The 24,172-nt window shown below is 45.2% G+C and overlaps 1 protein-coding gene across 4 annotated transcripts in view; it reads left to right on the top strand.

Annotated features, from left to right (window-relative positions):
- The window catches only part of ST3GAL5 (ST3 beta-galactoside alpha-2,3-sialyltransferase 5), a 49,580-nt gene that overhangs the window by 1,276 nt on the left and 24,132 nt on the right, over positions 1 to 24,172 (top strand). The window contains exons 1-2 of one of the 4 annotated variants that reach the window (XM_032243573.1): positions 22,862 to 22,872; positions 23,802 to 23,807. The exons of 2 other annotated variants lie outside the window; for them this stretch is intronic. The gene's annotated coding sequence lies outside the window, so the exon portion shown is untranslated. Of the gene's footprint in view, positions 1 to 22,861; positions 22,873 to 23,801; positions 23,808 to 24,172 lie in introns of those variants that run through there. One more of the 4 variants, XM_032243570.1, reaches the window with a different exon arrangement.

The raw sequence follows: 24,172 nt of genomic DNA, 5'->3' as shown, positions 1-24,172 counted from the left end.
GCTAATCCTTTTCCCAGAAACTGCTGGCTCCAACACAGTTCTGCTGCATGAAGGGGCACAGTTTTGAATACAGTCAGAACAGGTTATGGTTTCTCTTGTGTAACCCTGAGAGCTTGACAGCTTCGAGGAGAGTGTCTAACATTGCTAGTCATAGAGCCTGGAAGCACCTGAATTCCAGCTGTCACTTCAAGAAGGAGAGATTCATACTAACTGCGAGAGCATGTAACCAGCATGTCCTGAGTCTTTCACCCGTGTGCCTGTTACATGGGTGCTGCTGTTTTTGTAAGATGAAATGACGCTTGGATATTCTTAGTTGTGATTAGCATTTCTTCGTCAGGCAAGAAGAGAAACAGGTGCGATGGGAAGGCATGAAGGGGCTTGTAGAAGAGTGAGAGGGCTGGCAAACATAAATTCTGAAACCTCACATTTATGACTATTTGGAAAATTCTTACAATTTTGACATAAACTGTAGATTCTTGCGTGTTATCAAAATAGATTGGGGATGATTGTTAAGGATATATCCATGGCAGAATAAGAACACACTCTTTGTTCTTTGGTTTGCCTCCTCTAGTTCTTCCCTGCTTGCCTTGTGGGACTATTTGCAGCAGTGAGGGCAATTTATCTAGCAGGTTGGCTCTTGGAAGGCAGTGAATGAAAAGAGGTTGGGGAGTCCTCTATGGGAGTCCATTCCTGGTCCTGCGGGGCTAAGGTGGCTGTGTTGGAGCCAGCAGTTCCTGGGAGAAGGGATAAGGCTTGCCTTCCACACCCTACTGGTTCCTGAGGAGCGATTTAATCTGCACTGCCTGTGGACACAGTGCCAGAGGGCATGCTCCGCGTTTTCAGTCTAGTTGGGAAGCTTTGGCAAAGGTAAAACAGTTGGGAATACACATACTTTAATGATGCTCCGAGCTCCCTAACTGCTGAGGAAGGAAAAGCAAGGCCGGATCAGTGTGGGTGGCATAAGTTAGCAAAGGCATGCAAAGAGGGGTGAATCACAGGCCTGGTATGGGAGGAAACCATAAATATGATGGTGACACGCAGGCTAGCCCAGGAGAGAGCCAGCTTAAGCACATGTGCAGAGGAGAAGCAAGTGAAATGCATAAGGGAGCAGGAGAAAAATCAGTTTTGAGGCTTCAAGGACACTGCCAGGCTTGTCTTATCTGAACACCAGACAGACAAAGCTTTATTATTATTATTATTATTAGATATAGCATAGATACTAGGAAAGTAGACATACCCTAAGTGTCCTGTTCAATGAATTTTCCAAACTGAACATGCCCATATACTCGCACTGAGATTAAGAAACAGACCTGGCCGGGACCCTGGGAGCCCCCCATGTGTCGTACTCTGGTCGCAGCCTCCCCGAGGATCAGCCTTGAACTCCTGGACTCAAGCAATCCTCCTTCCTTAGCCTCCTCTGTAGCTGAGACTACAGACGCACACCACTAGACCCAGCTAATTTGTTTATTTGATTTTTGTAGAGATGGCTCCCGCCATGTTGTCCAGGCTGGTCTCCACTCCTGACCTCAAGCCATTCTCCCACATTGGCCTTCCAAAGCACTGAGATTGCAGGCAAAGCAACTGTGCCCAGCTAGTATATGTCTTCTTTCCTTAAGCATTGAGCTTCTGAGAGTCACTCATGATGTTGCCCGTAGCTGAAGCATATTCACTCTCATTGCTGATGGGGCCATCAGGAGAATAAACAATATTCATGTATGGTATATTGTCACGTATTGTCTGTGAACATTTGGGCAGTTTCCAGCATTTGTCTGTTACAGATGGTGCCGCCGTGACCACTCTAGTGTCTGGCTTTGGTACATATGTGTATGCATTTCTGATAGGTCTGTACCTAGGGAGTGGTATTGCTGTTTTGGGAGCCTTGGACACAGCTATTTTATTTCAGTTTTGGTTTGACCATGTTGGTAGTTCCTCACTATTAGCTGATGAGGGTGACAGTTCTATGGAGACTGGGGCAGGAATCGGGAGTACTCTGGCAGTCAGGATCAGTTTCTACCTAGCTATGTATGGTGTCAGCAAGTGCAGTCACCTCTAGGCCCCAGTCTCCCAGTGGGCCAGGCAGCAGAGCAAGCTGGGCTATGGAGAACCGTCAGCTCCCTAAGAGCCTCTGACTTAAGGGAAGAGTTTCTCTGGTGAAACAGCCTGGCTTGGTCTCAACTCCCACCCTTCTTGCTGCAAACAAACCCCTCTTCTCTGAGCTCTCTTCATACTATACTTTCTATACTTTATGTCTACTTCTCTGGCCTGCTTTCTCTGCATTTCTGCTAAAAGTTATCCATGACCTAGGGGAAAAGTCTATTTCTTATTTGGGTTTTTGACGCCATGTAAAACATTTTTCTTGTCCTGTTATTACAGCATGGAAAAATATTCAGGATTAAGTTCTTGAATGGCTCACCAACTCCTATACCCATGAATTCATTCCTTTTTTCCTTTAATTTTTAAGAGCTGGAATTGTAACAGTTAAATATCATGTGATAGGATGGGATCAGTTTGATAGAAACAACAGATTAGAAAGGCCTACTTTGGTGGAATAGTACTTCTGTCTTTTGACTATTAAGGCTGTTTTTAAGACCATGTCTTTTTCATAATTCAGGGCTGATGTGTATTGAGTTCTGAGCAGAGGTAGTTTTTCTGTTACACGTGCCATTTCTTCCTTGGCCTCCCTCTCTCCTCCTTCGCCTCTGCTTTTTCATCCTCTTCTGCCTTATTCTTCACCCACTTTTTGCTTTTCATAAAAATGTTATTCTTATCTCTAATCTCTACCCCAGCAGAAGCGAGGAGGACACGTGCAGCCTCTGATACTCTCTGTTTGCTTATCACTTTCTGCAGTGCAGTTGTTGCCACCCAGGACTTGGGGATTGGTGTGGGCTTCTTGCTCATCCTTCCTCTAGACCAGCACTGTCCAATTGAAATATAACCTGAGCCACATGTCTAATTTTATATTTTCTAGTAACTACATTTTAAACATGGAAAAGAAACAGGTGGATCAAAGTTTCAGTTTCCCAAAAAGTTTCCATTTCTAAACTCTTATGCACCTCATAACACAGCTACACACTGTAAATTTTTAATGAGCTACTTTATATTCTGCTTTTCACACTAAGTCTGCTCCCTGCCTGCCCCCACAAATGAACCCACAAGCTACAAAACATAGATAGGACAGAAAGAAATCAATGCTTTCCTACTCACCTGATTCTCATCTATGGTAGACATGTTATATATAGTAAACAATGTAATTTTCACCACAGCCCTGTGTGTTTGGTGCCATTATAATCCCCATTTTGTAAAGGAGGGTGAGGAACAGAGATTAAGATGCCATAGGGATCTGAGCTGGGTTCAGACTCAGGCAGCCTGGCCTGGAGGTAGTAAATGAGGCTGTCATATCCATGTCTTTGCAGTCTGTAACAGCTACTGGCGAAATTGGTGAGGATGATCTCAGGGGCCTAAGATGGTTCCGTCCTGTCAGGTGAGTGTGCTCCCAGCAGTGCTGTCATCGCTTGCTTGGAGCTCCATCGCAGCCTCCTGACTGGTACTGCCTCGTGAGAGGATATCTCCGTCTCCAGTCCAGCCTCGAGAGTGGCCTCCAAAATTCCACTTTAAACTACCACACCACCAGTTGCTCCCTTTTATTCCTAGAGTAAAACTGCAGCCTCCTGCGGCATGAACTGCTTGCTTTTCTAGTGTCTCAGGGTGCTGTTCCCTCCTGGGTAGACCCTTTAGGCACACTGCACTTGGCATTCTACCATCCTTCCCTACTGTCTGGCCCTGTTCCCAAGGCACCTGCCTCTCATCACACTCCAGTTCCTGTTCAGGCCTGGGCAGAAACATTCTTTCCTCTGGGAAGCCTTTCCTAAGACACACATTGTATTAGTCCGTTTTCACCCTGCTGATAAACACATACCCCAGACTGGGCAATTAACAAAAGAAAGAGGTTTAATTGGACTTACCGTTCCACATGGCTGGGGAAGGTCTCACAGTCATGGGGAAGGTCTCACAATCATGGCGGAGGGTGAAAGGCACTTCTTACATCGCAGTGGCAAGAGAGAAGGAGGAAGAAGCAAAAGTGGAAACCCCTGATAAACCCATCAGATCTCAGGAGATTTATTCACTATCACGAGAATAGACGGGAAAGACCGGCCCTCATGATTCAATTACCTCCCCCTGGGTCCCTCCCACAGCATGTGACAATGCTGGGAGATAGTTAAAGTTGAGATTTGGGTTGGGACACAGCCAAACCTATCATTCCACCCCTGACCCCTCCAAATTTCATGTCCTCACATTTCAAAACTAATCATGCCTTCCCAACATTCCCCTAAAAGCTTAACTCATTTCAGCATTAACTCAGAAATCCACAGTCCAGAGTCTTACCTGAGACAAGCCAAGTCCCTTCTGCCTATGAGCCTGTAAAATCAAAAGCAAGTTAGCTACTTCCTAGATACAGTAGGGGTACTGGCATTGGGACAGCCATTCCAAATGGGAGAAACTAGCCAAAACAAATATAGGCCCCATGCAAGTTTGAAATCCATCGAAGCAATCAAATCTTTTTTTTTTGGAGACAGAGTCTCTGTTGCCCAGGCTGGAGTGCAGTGGCTTGCAATCTCAGCTCACTGCAGCCTCTGCGTCCTGGGTCAAGCGATTCTCCTGCCTCAGCCTCCTGAGTAGCTGGGATTACAGGTGCCTGTCACCATGCCCAGCTAATTTTTTTTTGTATTTTTAGTAGAGATGGGGTTTCACCATGTTGGCCAGGCTAGTCTTGAACTTCTGACCTCAAGTGATCCACCTACCTCAGCCTCCCAAAATGCTAGGATATAGATGTGAGCTTATCATGCCTGGCCCAAATCTTAAAGTTCCAGAATGACTTCCTTTGACTCCATGTCTTGCATCCAGGTCACGCTGATGCGAGTGGTGACTTCCCATGGTTTTGGGCAACTCTGCCCCTGTGGCTTTGCAGGGTACAGCCTCCCTTCCAGCTGCTTTTGTGGGCTGGTGTTGAGTGTCTGTGACTTTTCCAGGCGCACAGTGCAATCTGTCAGTAGATCCACCATCCTGGGGTCTGGAGGATGGTGGCCTTCTTCTCACAGCTCCACTAGGCAGTGCCCTAGTAGGGACTCTGTGTGGGGGCTCAGACCCCACATTTCCTTTCCACAGTGCCCTAGCAGAGGTTCTCCATGAGGGCCGTTGCCCTGCAGCAAACTTTTGCCTGGGCATCCAGGCATTTCCATACATCTTCTGAAATCTAGGTGGAGGTTCCCAATCCTGAGTTGTTGACTTCTGTGCACCCAAATAATCAACACCACAAGGAAGCTGCCAAGACTTGGGGCTTCCACCCTCTGAAGCGACAGCCTAAGCTGTCTTTTGGCCCTTTTCAGTCATGGCTGGAGTGGCTGGGACACTGGGCACCAAGTCCCTAGGCTGCACACAGCATGAGGACCCTGGGCCTGGCCCATGAAACCACTTTTTCCTCCTAGCTATTCAGGCCTGTGATGGGAGGGACTACCATGAAAGTCTCTGTCATGGCCTGGAGACATTTTTCCCATGGTCTTGGGGATTAACATTAGGCTCCTTGCTACGTATGCAAATTTCTGCAACCGGCTTGAATTTCTCCCAGAAAATAGGGTTTTCTTTTCTGTAGCACAATTAGGCTGCAAATTTTCTGAACTTTTATGCTCTGTTCCCCTTTTAAAACTGAATGCCTTTAACAGCACCCAAGTCACCTCTTGACTGTTTTGTTGCTTAGAAATCTTCCACTAGATACCCTAAATCATCTATCTCAAGTTCAAAGTTCCACACATTTCTACGGCAGGGGCGAAATACCTCCAGTCTCTTTGCTAAAACATAACAAGAGTTACTTTGCTCCAGTTCTCACATGTTCCTCATCTCCATCTGAGACCACCTCAGACTGGATTATTATTGTCCATGTTGCTGTCAGCATTTTGGGCAAATCCATTCAACAAGTCTCTAGGACATTCCAAATTTTCCCACGTTTTCCTGTCTTTTTCTGAGCCCTTCAAACTGTTCCAATCTCTCTGCCTGTTTCCCAGTTCTAAAGTAGCTTCCACATTTTCGGGTATCTTTTCAGCAATGCCCCACTCTATTGGTACCAATTTACTGTGTTAGTTCGTTTTCATGCTGCTGATAAAGACATATCCAAGACTGGGAAATTTACGATAGAAAGAGGTTTAATTGGTCTTATATTTCCACATGGCTGGGGAATGTCTCACAATCATGGTGGAGGACAAAAGGCATTTCTTACTAGCATTGGCAAGAGAGAATGCAGAAGAAGCAAAAACAGAAACCCCTGATAAACCCATCAGATCTCGTGAGATTTATTTAGTATCACGAGAATAGCACAGGAAAGACCAGCCCCCATGATTCAATTACCTCCCCCTGGGTCCCTCCCACAACACATGGGAATTCTGGGAGATACAATTCAAGTTTAGATTTGGGCGGGGACACAGCCAAACCATATCACACATACATCCCAGATCTTCTGAAACATCATCTGACATTCTGCCCTCATGTCCAACATAGGTAAGTTAAAATAGACCTACTTGTCTGTTTTTTAAAATAAGATTATGAGAGTTTTTTTTGTTTTGTTTTATTTTTTGAGACAGTCTTGCTCTGTCGCCCAGGCTGGAGTGCAGTGGCACCATCTCAGCTCACTGCAACCTCAGCCTCCCTGGATCAAGCAATTCTCCTATCTCAGCCTCCTGAGTGGCTGGGACTACAGGTGCATGCCACCATGCCCAGCTAACTTTTAGTAGAGACAGGGTTTTGCCATGCTGGTCAGGCTGGTCTTGAACTCCTGACCTAAGGTGATCCACCCGTCTTGGCTTCCCAAAGTGCTGGAATTACAGGCATGGGCCACCATGCCCGGCCTATGAGAGCTTTTTGAAGAAGGGACAGTGTGTGTTTCTTATTGCTGTCTTCCCAGGCACATACTCTCGTCTGATCAAAAATGGGTTGTATAATTATGTCTGTTGGGGAGCATGCCCAAATGCTGGTTTCCCAGAATTTTGGAACCAAGAATAAAAGAGATGTGATTGGGGTGTAAAATCCTTCATGTGTTTTAGTTAGACCTAAATATATGTTGTTGGTTTTAGAAATGGAAACATAACTTGTTCTGAGTTTTAAGCAGCCCAAACAAAATCTCCCTTTGTCTCCTGTGCAATTCCTCCCTCTCCTGCCAACCCTGAATTGCCAGGTCCTGCCAGACTCTGGGCTGTCACTGTCCCAGTCACTGTCCTGCCAATTCCTTTTCTAGGGTCATTACTATTTTTTGATTTGGGGCTTTCTATGACGTCCTGTTCTTCCGTTCCTATAAGACATATATGATTACTGAATACCGTGGGTTATTGGAAAAACTGCCTGGCAAATTCCCTACCTTCCCTTCCCCACCCACCTGTCCAGCTGTTCCCTGAGAAATATTTCTAAGGTCCTGCTTGGTGACATCACTTTTATGCTCCAAAACCTTAAGAACTTTTACCCTTCAACTTTCTGGGGCAGTGGGATCTTGATTATTTTAGAATTTGCCCACAGGCTTTCCCATCATCTGATACCCTGTGTTCCCCATTCTGCTCAAGTTTAGGGAAAAGCCCACATTGGAGCCTGTGGGTACTGGGTCCCAGAATTGCTTTTTGTTAACTGTCAGTTCTGCCTTCGCTTTCTCCTATTAAGTATTATTATTCAGCCCAACTACTTGTATGTCCTTTGAGTTAAGAGGGAAATATTCCATTAAACATTCAGCTTCTAGATTTGCTTTATTTGTGCCCTTTATGGGGTTGCCACGGAGCTGTTCTCTCTAGCACACTCTGTGTATATAATGTGCTGTCACACAGGCCCATCGCAGGAGAGCCACTCTGTAAAAGCTTGGTGGGACCCCGAGGGGAGAGGGAGTTCTAGGGGCAGTTTCTTCAGTTTACCCCTAGTGTCATGTCTTGCTCCCTTTGGCCTCCTTCTCTTTGAGGGACACGTCTACCTTTGCCATTAAATCATCTTGAGAAATGGTAACATTTGGAGCCTTCTTGCATACCTTCTCTCCTCTGCCTTCCGTCTTTAGCTACCTGAATTTGTTACACAGGATGGATCTTGGCTGGCCCAGTGCTACAATAATAGCCCCTCCTGGCTTGGTCACCAAGTTCTGTGGCACCTTCCTCCTCCATGTCTCTTAGTTGGCCACCTTCTGGCCTTACTGGCTGTAGCTCAGCTCCTCCATCACCCCTCACTGCACTGATCTCAGTGGTCTTTTAACCACCCCATTCCTTGGCCTCTTTCATCCCAGTATGAGCTCACCACTCTCCTACTTAAGAACCACTTAGGGCCCTCATCCTTTGTATAACTTAAGAGGGTCTGGTTCATTCCTAGCTGCACCTTCTACCCACTCTTCCCCAGGCCCGCTGTAATCTGGCCCAGCACACACCTGTCTCTGTGTGTCTGGCATTACCTTCCTTCTGTCTGGAATGCTGCCTTCTCTCTCTGTCCTGTCTCTGAAGTCTTAGTCATTCTTCAAGGACCCATTCATACATCACCTCCTCAGGGAAGCCTCCCTGATTTCCTCTGATGGAGCCTGTGGTTTCCTGCCCAGGATGCGAAAGGCATACTGTAGCTGCTCTATGACAGCATTATTTGGTATTTTGAGTATTTAGGCATTTTCAGTTTTCCTTGCTGGATTACTCATTTACAGAGGAAAGGGGTTGTGTCTTACTTATTTTTATATTCCCAGTGCCTGGTGTATGGAAGATGCTTATGAAATTTTTATTTAAAGGATTGTTAGGTAAACAAAGGAAATTATCCAACAAAACAGACCAGCCCTTCTCAGTGTTCTATAAGAGACTCGTGCCGCAGTACTCTCAGGCACCCGTTGTATGTTATGAATTAACTTCACTCCTTGCTTCTGGAATGATTCTAGTTATAGATCATTCCTGGGAGAATTGAGAGAAATTGATTCTGTTTTGTAGGACTTCATTTTCGAGTGGAATGCACCTTAAATGAGGTTGGTGTCAATAGCGTGATCACCATCATGATAATGTATCTATGCAAAGAACAGAGGCTGTTAGAACACAGACCAGAATATTAACAGTGGGTATCACTGGGTTGCAAGATAACAGTGATTTTTAAATGTTCTTTGTGTTTTTATATTATTTTCTGAAATTTCTACTTGTGTGCCAACAGGGTTTTAAAAATATTTCTTGGATAAGGCAAATTAGAGTTTCTACACCTGTTTCTACACCTGGTCATCAGTTGAGAGGAGAGTTTTTGCTTTTAAATGTAGCTCCTCCCTACATTGTGTCACAGTAAGCTGGGAATTACCAAGCTGAGCCACGCAGCATTGACCTTGGAAAATCAAGGATTGGTATGAGAATGACTCCAGTGGTTAGCTTTCTGGACTTGGATATCTCTTCTTGCCGCCACTAGACACTGAATTGATAGGCTAAGTTTCTAGCAGACATGGAAGCACCAATAGAGAAATTACCATATTCCCACCTCATATATACTGTATTCTCAAAAGCAAATCTAGAGGGTTTTTTTTTCGTAATACCTAAGAGTGAACATAAATGGGGGTTACTCAAATTAAGTCTGATAGAAGAATTACATGTTAATTTTTGTTCATCACCTACTACTGCTTTATCCAGTCCTAGTTTCATTCCTGAGGTTTGAATTTGTTTGACTCCACACAGTCATATCCTTCTCCCGCAAGAATCCACCAGCGGGTACTGAAACACATAGATTTGATGATAAACAGGATATCTACTTAGTCTCTGAGTATCTCCCATCAAGTCACTTATTAATTATGAAGGGAAAGTAGTTGACAGTGGAAAAACCCGGCTTCTACCACCTTAACCCTTAATCAAATCAACAACACATGCCTCCTGAGAAATGCTTTGAGAAGGGCACAGGGTCACTTCTGTGATATTCTAGCCAAAAAATGTGTAACTTGAATCTAATCATGAAGAAACATTAGACAAACTCCATTTGAGAATATTCTACAAAATAATTGGCCTGTACTCTTGAAAAATGCCAAGGTCATGAAAGATAAAGGAACTGTTTCAGATTATAGAAGGCTAAAGGAACATGACAGTGAATGCCAAACAATCCTAGACTGGACCCTGGAACAGAAAATAACATATATTCTTGCTGTTTTTGTTCTAAGGCCATCACTGGGACTAGGGGAGAAATTTGTATAAGTTCTTTAGATTGGGTATCAGTACTGAATCTATGTTAATTTCCTAATTATTATGTTGTGCTTGTATAAAAGTTTTGTCTGTTTTTAGGAAATATTCAGATATTTAGGGGTAGGTGTTATCATGTCTTCAACTTTCAAATGGTCAAATAAATAATATGCACACAGTATATTAATGGAATGGCAGCACAAGTGTGGTAAAATGGTAACAACTGGGGAGTCTGCTTAAAGGGCAGATGGAAATTCTTTGTACTATTTTTGTAACTTTAAGTTTGAAATTATTTCAAGATAAAGTTTAAAAACTGCAGCCTCCAGGTCATGGATGCTGTGTGGCCAGTCTAGCATCAGAAGTCACCTTGCAGCTTCTCAGTGTCTGCCCTTTCCATGGTAATTACTGAAGTCATCCCCACAACACCGAGCTTCCTTACAGAATTTGTTTTGTCTCCTCTGGCACCATCAGAAAACAGGGTGGAAGGCCGGGCACAGTGGCTCATGCCTGTAATCCCAGTACTTTGGGAGGCCAAGGCAGACAGATCACCTGAGGTCAGGAGTTTGAGGCCAGCCTGGCCAACATGGTGAAACGCTATCTCTACTAAAAATACAAAAATTAGCCAGGTGTGGTGGTGCCTGTCTGTAATCCCAGCTATTCAGGAGGCTGAGGCAGGAAAATCGCTTGAACCTGGGAGGCGAAGATTGCAGGGAGCCGAGATCACACCACTGCACTCCAGCCTGGGCAACAGAGTGAGACTGCAACTCAAAAAAACAAAACAGCAACAAAAAAACTGTTAGCTACACTAACAGCATGGCTTTGCTGGACCAGAAGTTTCCTTCCAGCCCCAGCCACTCATTGTTGCTACTTTTCTAGAGGACTGCAGTCTTTGTAGGTGTCCTCGGGCTTCTGGTCAACCAGCTCTGACCCACACATTTACCTGGTTTAGGCTACCCCTACAGCTGCCCCTGAAAGAGGCTTGCCAGGCAGAATGTAAGTTTTAAAATAAATTTAAACATATTTGAGGGTGTTTATGCACAGAGATCAGTGCGCTTCACCAAGGTAGCTGGTGGAGCCCTTGGAGGGTGCGTTTTACCAAAATCCTCAGCATTTGCCAGTTAAAGATGGGTCTCTCCGCTACCTTGCCAGAACTCAGGTTGTATGTTTCGGCAGGAATCACGAATTTACTATGCTCAGCATGATGAAGAGGGTCCTTTTGCAGCCCCACTTTTAAAACCCAGTTTAGGGCAAACTTCTACGCTTCTGGCTGGAGCCTCTCCTGTGTGGAGGGGAGCGGGCCGCAGGGGCAGGTCTTGGAATCCGAGGAGGATCTCTGCGGTGCTGCCTCTGATCGTTTTTTTGGGTAGGTCTGCTTATAAGAATTTGCAAGGGGGAGTTCCTCTGAAACTCCCCACCCCAGGCACCAGAAGGAAGAACAATGCTGGGGCTTCTCTTCCTGTTCCTATCTTTTCCTTCCAGTTTTCCCTTCCCAGAATGTCTTAAGTCTCAACTTCCACCCTGTTCTCTCCGCCCTGGTGTTCCCCTACTCTCTTTGATTTTTGTTGTCTTAAATCCCTGTTCTCCCACTTATTCCAGCTTTCTGGTTTTCTCCACTAGATGGCTATAACATATTAGCATCGATAGAGTAAGCTAAGCTTCATGCTCCGTGAGAATCGTAACACATTTTAGTGGAGGAAGGGGCCATAGAAATGTTGTCACCCAACCCTGCTTTTTACAGATTATCAAACTTCCTCAAAAAGATTAATTTGGCTGTTATTAAATAACCAACCAGTTGAGTATTTCATCTCTTTGCTCTTTTTTTTTTGAACTAGAGTCTCGCTCTGTCACCAGGCCCAAGTGCAGTGGCATGATCCCGGCTCACTGCTCACTGTAGCCTTCGCCTCCTGGGTTCAAGCGATTCTCCTGCCTCAGCCTCCCAAGTAGCTGGGATTACAGACACACATCACCACACCCTGCTAATTTTTGTATTTTTAGTGGAGGTGGAGTTTCACCATGTTGGCCAGGATGGTCTCAATCTCTTGACCTCATGATCTGCCTGCCTCGGCCTCCCAAATTTACCGGGATTACAGGCATGAGCTGGCCTACTCTTTTAAAAAAAAACAAAAAAAAAAAACAGGCAAGTGTGATAGCTCACACCTGAAAATCCCAGCACTTTGAGAGGCTGAGGTTGGAGGATTGCTTGGGGCCAGGGGTTTGAGACCAGCCTGGGCAATAAAGTGAGACCCTATCGCTACAAAAAAATAAAAAATGTAGCTGGGTGTGGTGGTGCACACCTATCATCCTAGCTGCGAAGGCTGAGGCGGGAGGATCACTTGAGCTTAGGAGTTCGAGGTTACAGTGAGCTATGATCACACCACTGCACTCTAGCCTGGATGACAGAGCGAGACCCTTTCTCAAAAAAAAAAAAAAAAAGAAGAGATCCAGTTGCCATTTTCTTCCGTGGTAGGGGTGTGACAGTCATTTTATATTGTTCCCCTCATCTCCCTTCAACAAACACATACTGTGGGTCTTGTTTGAAAAAGGATCTCAATCCTTATTTTCCATGTGCCTGGTGCCATCTGGACGTTTAACAAACACCCAATGATTATGATACTTCAACACCTGGAAAGTCTGGTCTTCACACAGGTCACTTGTTAGGGCCGTGGTAAATTTGGGTTAACTTTGTGTGGGGATCTAGTTGCAGGCCACTGATCATTCATTCATCTGGGTTCATTCGTTCTGCAGGTGCTTGTTAAATGTCTTTTACATACTAGGTACTTTTTAGGCGCCTGGATTACAGCAGTGAACAAAATGGACGCAGTCCGTATGCTAGGAGTCTTATATTTTAGTAGGGATAGCAGAGAACAGGCAAATATGTATCAGTGGCAATGAATGCTATGAAGTAAAGCAGGAAAGTGAGGGGGTGAAAGTGGTCTTTTACAGAGGGTGTCAAGGAAGGCAACTTTTGAATGAAAACCAGAACAGAGATGGTAGGGAGGGAGCCATCTAGAGGGGCAGCACAGGAAGGGCAAGTAGAGCACGAGGCCCCCTTGGTTGACATGGAGTAAGGAGGAGAGTGTGAGAGAGGTAGAAGTGGAACTAGGCTCTGGGCTCTGAGAGTAACTGCCCTCCTGATACACTTACCACTTCAGGAGAGTCTTGGAGAAATCTCATCTGCAGTTGCCAGGCACATTACAGTTTTAGAGAATGTTCATAATATTCCAAGGGCTCATAATTAATTGCCTTAACATTTTTACACTTGTAGAAAGCAGGCAGTTGAATGATAGTAGTGATGTGTTCACTAGAGGAATACTAGTAGATTAGAAATAGATTAAAAAGTAATCATTGAAGTGCTTGCATCTTGGTTGATGGTCAGAATTAGTACTGTGTTGACTGTGCATTCACAGAGCAACATTTTAATTTTTTTTCATTGCAGAAGGTAGGTCCTCTTAACTCTGCTCAGTTTGTAGGAGAATCAGAAAAATCTTTAGGCTAAAAATCTGTTGTTAATTGCACGTGCTTTCCTGCAGCTGTGAGAAACTTGCTGGTGAGCAGTTCTCAAAGTGCTGCACCCACATAACTTGGGGGAACTTGTTTAACATGCACAGTGGGACAGTGGGCATCCTCACCTGGTCCTACCACCAGGTGGGACATTCTGGGGATGAAGTCTGGGAATCTGCATGCTTTGCAGCCTCTTCCACTGGTTCTTTTTTTTTTTTTTTTTTTTTTTGAGATGGAGTCTTGCTCTGTTGCCCAGGCTGGAGAAGTACAGTGATGTGATCTTTGCTCACTGCAACCTCTGCCTGTCAGGTTCAAGCGATTGTCCTGCCTCAGCCTCTCAAGTAGATGGGATTACAAGTACCCGGGCTGCCTAATTTTTGTATTTTTAGTAGAGACGAGGTTTCTCTATGTTGGCCAGGCTGGTCTCAAACTCCTGACTTCAGGTGATCCGCCCACCTCAGCCTCCAAAAGTGCTGGGAATTACAGGCATGAGCCATCGCACCCAGCCCTCTTCCAGTAGTTCTTGTACATGTGCAGGTTGGAGAATTCCTGGTGGAGATAGTGGTGAGGGTGTTTGTAATTTCAACTGAACGAATACTAGAAGCTAGTGGGAGATAGTTGTGTGCGGTCTCAGCACCAGCACTTTCTCTGTGGTTTTGATTTCATGGGTGAAATTTTACACTCCTAAGAGACAAATGAGACACTGCCCACTCAGTTGAAATCGGAAAGCACCATAGAGTTGGGGGTATTTTTTCTTTTGGTAGTGGGTATGGAGTGATATGGTTATGAAGAGGCCCTGCTGCAGTTGTGTCAATCCGGGAGTGGGTGCTTTCCTCCCACGTGTGTGTGCAGCTGTGTACTGTGCGTGGGCCGGCTGCTCTGCCTGGACCAGTGTGTGGATTCAGGTCTGTGCATGTCTGTTGGCCCATTCACTGTTATACAGGTGAGGACACAAACACATATCCCAATGAGTCAAGAATTTTTTAGATTGTGCAATCCAAACTAACATAGAAAAAGAGTAGATATTAAAACTTGTGTCATAAACATTTATCCCACAGGCCTTGATTTCAGTATTGCATTGTCTCATTACCTTCACTGACTTTAAAAATGAGTCCATGTGAAAATTTTAAGGTATGCAGTGACTTTAATCCCAGTGGCTAAAATCAGGGGTGATTTCGCCCTCCCCAGGGGACACTTGGTAATGTCTGGAGACATTTTTGGTTGACACAACTGGACAGGAAGAGAAAGAACCAGAGATAATACTAGCATCTAGTGGGCAGAGGCCAGGGCTGCTGCTGAACCTCCTGCAATGCACAGGACAGCCCCTAGCGCACATGATTACCTGGCTCCAGTGTCATTGGGGCTGAAGTTGAGAAATCACACAAAAAGATCAATTGAATACCGTATATCTGCAGTATGATAGATTAGGGGTCGAAGTGACGTTCGATGTAAAAAAGAGTTCCACTGCTAAAACTAGTTTGAAATTAGCATCCTAGATTGTACAAGGATACTTGGATTGTATAAGCTGCTTGGGAGGACAAGGGAGGACAGGGGTACCTATGTTACTTATAATTAGGTTAAAGTGATTTTAAATGCATTTTGTTTAGGAACTAGTGTGTTTCTTAAATAATTGTCATTTCAGAGTCTGAAACTAGGCTTGAAATTGTCACATGAGAATTCCATATTTTGTTTAACACTCCCTTTCCTTTCTCTCCTACTCCTTCAAGGTCAGTTTTCCCGAAGTCAAGATAGGCCTGCCCTTTGTTCTTTAGCTTGGGGATCCTGCCTCTTTCCAGTAGCCCTTAACTGTCTTCTTTATTCAAATAACCCCAGGTCCTTTCCTCTGACTGTGGCAGACCCTACTAGTGCCTATGAAAGCTTCTCTCTCTCCTTCTTTCTTACCGTCAGAACCCTAACTTTGTTTGGGCAAGCAACCTGCCCACCTTATAAAAAGTTCCCAGCCCACTCTGCAGCTGGGGCAGCCATGTGATGGGGTTCTGCTCAAGGAGATGTGAATGGAAGCTGGTCAGGAGTCTCAGGAATACTTTCCCAGATAAACTGATCTAGGAGCTGCTGCTTCCTTCCTGCCCCTCCCTCTTTGCCTGGTCTAGGAGCCGCGCCTCTCTTCCTGTGTCTCCCGCTCCTCCGGCCTGAATGGGGTGGAGGTTGGCCACGTGCTGATGCTGGAAGAGCAGAAGATGCGAGGACCTGGGGACATCGTGATGTCACAGAGCCTCTGGGCCAGCCCTGATCTGCTTGTCCCCAGACTTTCTGTGCTATAAGAAAAATAAACCTGTTCTTGGTTACAGGCCACAGCAGCTAGGTTTCTGTTACCCACAGCCAGGTGCACCCCCTGACTGATGCTCCAGCTCAGGCCCCTCTTGGGGCATTAGGCCTGGTTCACAGCTCCCTTTGGGATTTACCGACCTGGTGACCCACAGGCATTTGGGACTCTGCAAAGCCAAGCTGAACTTAGTGTCTCCACGGTGTTTTGTCCTCCTTGTGGCATCTCTTTATAGAGGGCTCCTATGTCCTCCCTGTGACGTAAGTCATCCTCTCCCTTGACTCTCGCCTCATCTGATCTATCCAGGGCCCTGTCTGTGCTGAGCCTGTGGTGCCCAGAACGCGGCGGTAGCCCCTTACTATCCTCCCTTGTCCCCGCTGCTGCACCATGATTTTCTCCACATTTCATGTCCTCCTCCTGAATAAAATCGTCCAGGGCCCCTCCTTATCATCCGGTGATCTTCTGTACCTTGACCTCATTGACCCAGCTGCCTGTCCTAGAAGCAGAGCCTGGGACAAGGGTTCAGGGACTCCTGATTTGCTGAGGGAGCTCCTGGGATGAAGAGAGTAGGAGGAGCTGAGCAAAGCCGGGGTCTCAGCCCAGACCTCGGGGGCTTGAATTGCTCTCACGGTGGTCCCACCTCTAGGTGAGGGGGCCACCCTTTAAATGTCAGTCATTCAGTGGCTGAGGCTGGAAGGCAGATAGGCAGAGAAGTGGACAGCCGTGTCCTAGTAGCAGCCAACACTCAGTGGCCACAGCAGGACCACAACACTGCTCTAGTCCTGCCTGCACCCCCCAGCCCCACCTTGGAGTGGAACTTGCTTGGCCCCTTCATTCTGTCTTCCCTCCTCTCGGCCGCTCCCTGTGGCTCTGCTGTAGTTGTAGCTGTTGCGTGTGGTCCCTAGGCAGCTTTAAGAGGTAAGGCTTCCTGCCTTGTCTTCTGTTCTCCTTCGCCAAGTGGAATTCTTCATCTCAAACACAAAGCTCCAATGGCGACTAGAATGGCTCTTTTCTCCCTTCCCCACAGATGGTAGGTCACTGGTATCAGTCTAGGTGCATGGGAGAGGGCAGTTCATTTGTTCCGCACAGTGGGTGACTTGGGGCCTACTTCAGTCAGAACTGCTGTGGAAGGCCGACCAGCCCTGTCCATGTTCCCAAGTGCCTCCTGGACTTTTTTTTGTTTCTTTAGATGGAGCTTTTCACTCTTGTCACCCAGGCTGCAGGGCAATGGCACGATCTCAGCTCACTGCAACCTCCACCTCCCAGGTTCAAGCGATTCTCTTGCCTCAGCCTCCCAAGTAGCTGGGATTATAAGCATGCGCCACCACGCCCGGCTAAGTTTTGTATTTTTAGTGCAAATGAGATTTCACCATGTTGGCCAGCCTGGTCTCAAACTCCTGACCTCAGGTGATCTGCCTGCCTTGCCTCCTGGACATTTTCATATGGTAATTTATCATTTCAAATTCATCGTCTCCACTCAAGGGCAAAAATTGACTTCCATTCCTTTCTTTCTCTGATTGGGACCGAGGTTTGTCTCTGCATGCTTCTGTTCATCACCAGTCTTGCTTTTGTCCTGGCTCGGAAACCTCTGTCCCCTTCCGCCTCACCAGGATAGGCCTCAGGCTCCCCTCCTACCTTATCTGGACACTACAGCAGGGCGGGCCTAGGATCCTGCCTCATCACCCCAGGTGACCCAGCATATAGCAGACTAGGCTTCCTTATCTCCTGCTGTGCTGGAAGTCCTGCTCTTGGAATCCTCCCACCCCACAGGGTGTGCTCTGCTGGCTATATTAGCCTATAAGCTATTCTCAGGAATAGTTTCCCAGATAAACTGGGAAGTCTGCTTACCTTCCCACAGAGTCCACTCCAGCCATGTCAGTTTATTCACTGCTCTCCCAACTTCAGATTTTTGTTTATAACCGTTTGTGCCCTGGTGTGACTTCACTGTTTCAAGAAGCAGCCCCCTCCTGACATTAAAAATGCCCTCCTGTGTTCCAGGTCCTTCCCATCCTGACCCCTTGCCACTGAAAAAGCGTGGAGGTCAGTAGATGTGGGCTAGAGTTCTCAGCTCTGTGTCTGCCCATGTGCATCCTCTGGCAGGTTAAATGCAGATGGCAATCCAGTGATATATGTGTTTTTAGGATGTAGTGAGATCGTATGTAGGCTTGTCCCTCTCAATAAATATCAGTGCCTTACTCATGCACCAGTAATTGTCTCTATAGTTAGTTTGGTAATTCATCATGTACTGCTTTGTGGCATTTATTCTGTTCTTAAATGGTTAATTCTTAATTTTGAATAAATTACATGTCTTACAAATTGACTAAAAACCCAAATTTGCCCTTATATTTCTTCATTAGGACCTTAAGAATTACTGAAAATACAGAAATAAGTTCTGGTGTTTGATGGCATAGCAGGGTGCCTATAGTTAGCAGTAATTATTGTGTAATTCAGAGTAACTGGAAGAGAAGAGTTGAAATATTCTCAACACAAAGAAGTGATAAATGAGCCTTGGCAGCGTAGCGAGACCTCATCTCTACTAAAAAATTTGTTTTAATTAGCTGGATATGGTGGTACACACCTATAATTCCAGCTACTTGGAAGGCTGAGGTGGGAAAATTGCTTGAGCTGGGAGGTCAAGGCTGCAATGAGCCATAATTGCACCACTGAACTCTCGCCTTGACAAAAGAGTGAGACCCTGTCTCAAAACAAAAACAAACAAAAAAGATAAATGGTTGAGGTGATGGATATCCTAATTAACCTGATTTGATCATTGTAAATTGTATTCATGTATCCAAATATTACATGTATTCCATAAACATGTACATACAATTTCAGCACGTTGGGAGGCCAAGGCGGGTGGATCACCTGAGGTCAGGGGTTCCAAACCAGCCTGGCCAATGTGGTGAAACCCTGTCTCTAATAAAAATACAAAACTTAGCCAGGTGTGGTGGCGGGTGCCTGTAATCCCAGCTACTTGGGTGGTTTAGGCAGGAGAATCACTTGAACCTGGGAGGCAGAGGTTGCAGTGAGCCGAGATTGTGCCATTGCACTCCTGCCTGGGCAACAAGAGCGAAACCTCATCTCAAAGAAAGAAAGTGTGCGGTTATTTATCATTTTACAAAGCAGATAAAAAGAATTATTTCTTCATACGGGCTCTTTAAGAAGACTCTGTTACATTTTAGCTTGTGAGTAGAAAAATATAATTTTGAAAGTCAGGCCTTAGTGAAGCCATGATGCGGAGGCTGTTACTGGCAGCCTGAGGGAGAAGAGGATCAAATTGTTAAGCCCTGGGGATCCTAACACTTAGGAGATGAAAAAAGAGAACGAGGAGGGAGCCACAGGACGAAAGACGACAGGCCAGCCTTGCGATGGCCTGCCAACAAAAAAGCCTTGGAGGAATGCCTGTAACCACCATCGCCTCCGAAACCCTAAGAAACTGCGTAATTTATTAAATAAACAGATACGGATGGCCTTTATGTGCCTCTTCCCATCCTGGGCACCATGAGGACAGTGGTGTGCAAAGCAGAGACCCCTGCTTGCATGGAATCTGCATTCTAGTTGGGAAGACAAGACAAATGTGTAATTCAAAAGTAAAAAACATATGCAGAACCATGTGTTTTGTGATTAGTGTTAGAAAAGAAAGCATGCATACAGGAATATCCATGTAAGCAATTTTGCTAAGTAGGGCATGTCTGTAGTTGTATTATTCTAACCCAAGCATTCTTCACATTATGTAAGTTAATCGAATTAAGGAGAGGGTCCCATTTGCTTAACTGAATGGAGGCCGTGTGTGTGTGTGTGTGTGTGTGTGTGTGTGTGTGTGAGCGTGCACCATTGGCTAGGTGGCTTTAGTGTGGGGAGGTGTTTGCGACACACTGCATCTCTAGCTGAAGCTGCAGTACCAGAACAGATCAGGTGAGAGTGTGAGCCTTCTGAAGGCAGCGGCCTCCGTCATGCTTTGTCCATCAGAGATTCACTCACCAGCTCTTTGGAAGCCCGGTGAGGCTTCCACAGAAAGGGAGCAACCCTGAGGCAAACTGGACTTGCTGAGTGCCGACACCTTTATTTTGCATCTCCATAAATCTGTCTTTTTCCAGCTCAGCAAATGTGGTCCTTTCTTAGTGAAGTTTATCATGATTTGTTTCTGCTTAAGTCTTAAATGCTTAATTTTTAGGACATTTTTATCCCATATTAAAGAAATGATCAAGGAATCCTAAAAGTATTTTGTTTGGGTGATTTTCAAATATCTTTTCATAGCTTAAATTTAAATCATAGCTTAAAAATTTCCCCCCAAGTGAAAATAGTTTCAGTCTTTCAGAAATGGAACTGGTAAGGTATGGGATTCAGATAGTAAAAAAAGGAATGCAAAAAGAAATGAACTCAATTGCATCACCAGGCCATGCATGGTGGCTCATGCCCATAACCCCAACACTTTGGGAGGTGAGGCAGGAGGATCGCTTGAGGCCAGAGGTTTGGGACTGGCTTGGGCAACATAGACCCCATCTCTACAAATAAAGAGATAGCTGGGTGCAGTGGTACATGCCCATAGTTACAGCGACTCAGAAGACCAAAGTGGGAGGATCGCTTGAGCTTAGGAGTTTGAGGATGCAGTGAGTTATTATCATACCACTGCACTGTAGCCTTGGTGACAGAGCAAGATTCTATCTCTAAAAAAAAAAACAAAAACAAAACAATTGTAACACGTGTTTAAGACAGGTGTACTTTCTTCCAGATGCCTCTATATCTATAATTACCTATGGCTACATGAACACTCTTCCCTTGCAGTCTGATTGTTTTTTGTTGGTTAAAAGTGTAATGGCCAGCTGGGCACGATGGCTTACACCTGTAATCCCAGCACTTTGGGAGGCCAAGGCTGGTGGATCGCTTGAGCCCAGGGGTTAGAGACAAGCCTGGGCAACACTGCAAACCCTGTCTATACAAAAAAAATTACAAAAATTAGCCGGGCATGGTGGTATGTGCCTGTAGTCCCAGCTACTCAGGAGGCTGAGGTGGGAGGATGGTCTGAGCCTAGGAGGTCGAGGCCACAGTGAGCTATGATCACACCACTGCACTCCAGCCAGGGTGACAGAGCAAGACCCCATTTCAAACCAAAAAAGAAAAGTATAATTGCTATTGAAGTTTATGACACAGTTATTCAGCAATTAATCAAGTATGCCCCTGATTCAGTGTTCATATAATCCAGCCTTCAATTTCAACCTTTTCACCAAACAGAACATTGCAAACAAAAGAAATGAATGAAAACAGTACAGATGGTATCAAGGTGATTATGACTTTCAACTGATAAGCCCTGGCTTCTCCAAGGGAGGATGGAGAGGCCACTCTGCTGTTCACCTGTTGTACGTCAGTTCACCCAGCTTGGCCCTCCTCTTGTGATGCTGAGGGTTGTGGAATCCACATTGTCCCTTTTACATCAAAAGACTTAATACTTTGCTGAGCTGAAGTAGAGGGATTTGATGAAACTCTTGGGAAATCAAACTCTTATACTGTGGAGGCTAAAGCAACCCCATCTTGGATGCTAATCCGCCGTGCTGACTTCTGACTAACCTCAGTCCCAGGAATGCTTCTACGGTTTCTACTTTCATATACTTACTGTAATTCTTGCCCTTGGGTCAAAACAATCTTGGCGTTATACTGTAAGTCCTGCCCTTAGGCAAATTCTTGCATTTCCCTGAGGGTTGGATGTCAATGTCCCACACATTTCTTCATTGTGCTATATAAGACCTGGGTGGATAAGCCCTCAGTCTGGGGAGTAATGGCACAGGCAGCCACCATCCTGTCTCGAAGCCACCCAGAACATGGCTTCTGTTCATCACATTTCTTTCTGAGAAACTGGATTTGTCAGCCTCTTCCTTGGCCTTTGGGGGTGGGTTTGCAAATGCCTGCCCACTACAGAGCACATACCTTTAATAGATATATCCCAGGAGGTAACTACATGTGTAGATGCCTAGATTTTTACAAAACTGCCTTTTCCCTATGCTTTTCAGTGTCAATAAATTTAAGTACTAAGTACTTTAGGCTAGGGCTTCTCAAACTTTAGTGTTCATATGTATGTTCCGGGGCCTCATTAAAATGCAGATTCTGAGTCAGCAAGGCTGGGGTGGGGCCTGAGACTGCATTTCTAACCTGCTTCCAGGTTACACTGATGCTGCCGGTCAGAGACCCTGCTGTGTAGCAAGATCTTAAGTACTGTAGAGTGTTCATGTAGTTTGTGCTGTAATTTACCAACAAATCTCCTGCTGTTGGACATTTTAGATGTTTCATTTATTATTATTTTTTTGTAGAGGCAGGGTCTCACTATGTTGCCCAGGCTAGTCTCAAACTCCTGACCTCTAGTGATTTACCCATCCCAATCTCCCAAAGTGCTAGGATTACAGGCATGAGCTACCACGCCTGGCCATTTTAGATGTTTCAATAGAGTTTATGCTTTATTCTTACTGTTATAATTTCTGTTAACATTCAGTTTTGGTTTTACCCTTAACCAATATTGAGAAAATGCATTTCTTGGAAGTTTATCTTGTTTGATAACAGGCTACAGACACGTAATGCACATTTCATTCCATTCGAGATGTTTCTTAAGGGGCTGCTGTGTGCCAATCTCTGTCCTAGATGTTAGGGATACAAAGGTGAACAGAATTCTGGTTCTGTAGCACATTCCTCCAGGAATCTGTAAAAGAAAATTCAGTTCATTGTGGCGAACAGAGATAGGGATGTGCCCAGGGATGGGTGTGGTGTTGAAAAACGACCTCAGAGAGAAGGAAATGCTTGATGCTGGAGCTGGGTTTAAGGATGAAAGGTAATTCACCAGGCAGATTGTTGGGTGGGATTCTAGATTCTGGGCACATCATGTGCAAAGGCACTGAAGCAACAATTTGGCACCTCCAGGTTTCTAACAGTACTTCTTTGTGCAGTGTGATAGACAAGTTTGTCACATGGAGTCACAGAATCTGAGATAAGCTGAGTGCCAGTAGGCAGATACATATTTTTGAAAGATGGCTTTGAGGGGACAACATTGAGATAAGGGTGTTCCAGGTAATTGATTTCTATTAAAGGAGTGTAGTGAAGAAGAGAAATTCAGGAGGTATTATTGGCAGGCCCTAGGGATTGACCGGGGTTGAGAATGAAAGTATGGTTGACCTGCAGGTTTTCGTCTTGTGGCTGAACGGATGGTTCAGATACCAGATAATGAAAGTAATAGAAGAAAATGCCTATCAGGTTCTGTTTAGGAATGTTGCTTGAATTGCTTCAAGATAGCAAACAAGTCATTAGTTATACACGTCTGGGCTTAGGTAAGATGTCCACGTTAGAGAGACAGATTTGGTCTTTAGAGAGCCATTGTCACCCCTAGTCTGAAGCTTGTACTTGTCACAAAGTTGCTGGAAATGCCACGGCTTCTGCTGCCTGAAAACCCAAGAACCTGAATGTCCATGACTGCTACAGGAGTCACCTGTCGATACCTTCCCTTGCCTGTTCCTACTGCTGTCTGAAGCTTCACCAAGTCAGGGGAAGAGAAAGATGATTTCTTTCCCCTTGTCTCCCACTCTTTCTCTGGCACATCCTAGGATCACAACTTTACGAGAAGCCAGCTGGTAAGAGAGAGTTTGGGAAATATTTACAGCCTTGTAGTCTGACGGGCAGAGGGGAACAAGAGCCAGAGCACTGTCCGGCTCAGCGACAGAGCAGCCTAGGGGTGGAGGCCCCAGAGTCTTTCTCATACTCTCACCGCAGACATCATTGTTCTCTGGAGGTCCACTGTGCTGTGAACTGAGTACCTTTCTGGTCATCTCAGAAACTTCCATTTTAAATATACACAGGCCCAGGTGGCCTGCTGGTTCCACTTGGCTTGACCATACATGAAGTAACCACAGAGTTGTGGTGTTTGAAAACCTTGCAGGATCTCAGTTGTTCTAACTTCTCATTTAATAATTGAGCAGATTCTTCAGCAAAGGTTTATTAATAAGGCCCTCAACACTTACTGAAACCATTTAGATAGAATTATACATAATGATAAAAATTATTGCTACACAGAATTGGAGTTAAGGAAGAGATTGTTTACAGTAGCAGAAAAAAAATAACTTGAATGCCTGTTTAAGATAAACACATTTTTTTTCAAAGAAGATGGCAAAATCCTAATGGGAAAAATAAAGTGAATAATGAGATATGACTTCTTCCATCTGACTAAAAA

Source organism: Sapajus apella, unplaced genomic scaffold, assembly GCF_009761245.1.
Source record: "Sapajus apella isolate SASKATOON/1434 unplaced genomic scaffold, GSC_monkey_1.0 scaffold52, whole genome shotgun sequence".
NCBI classification, from domain to species: Eukaryota; Metazoa; Chordata; class Mammalia; order Primates; family Cebidae; genus Sapajus; species Sapajus apella.
The sequence above is the reverse complement of the archived record's forward strand: the minus strand, read 5'-3'. Positions and strand labels throughout refer to the sequence as shown.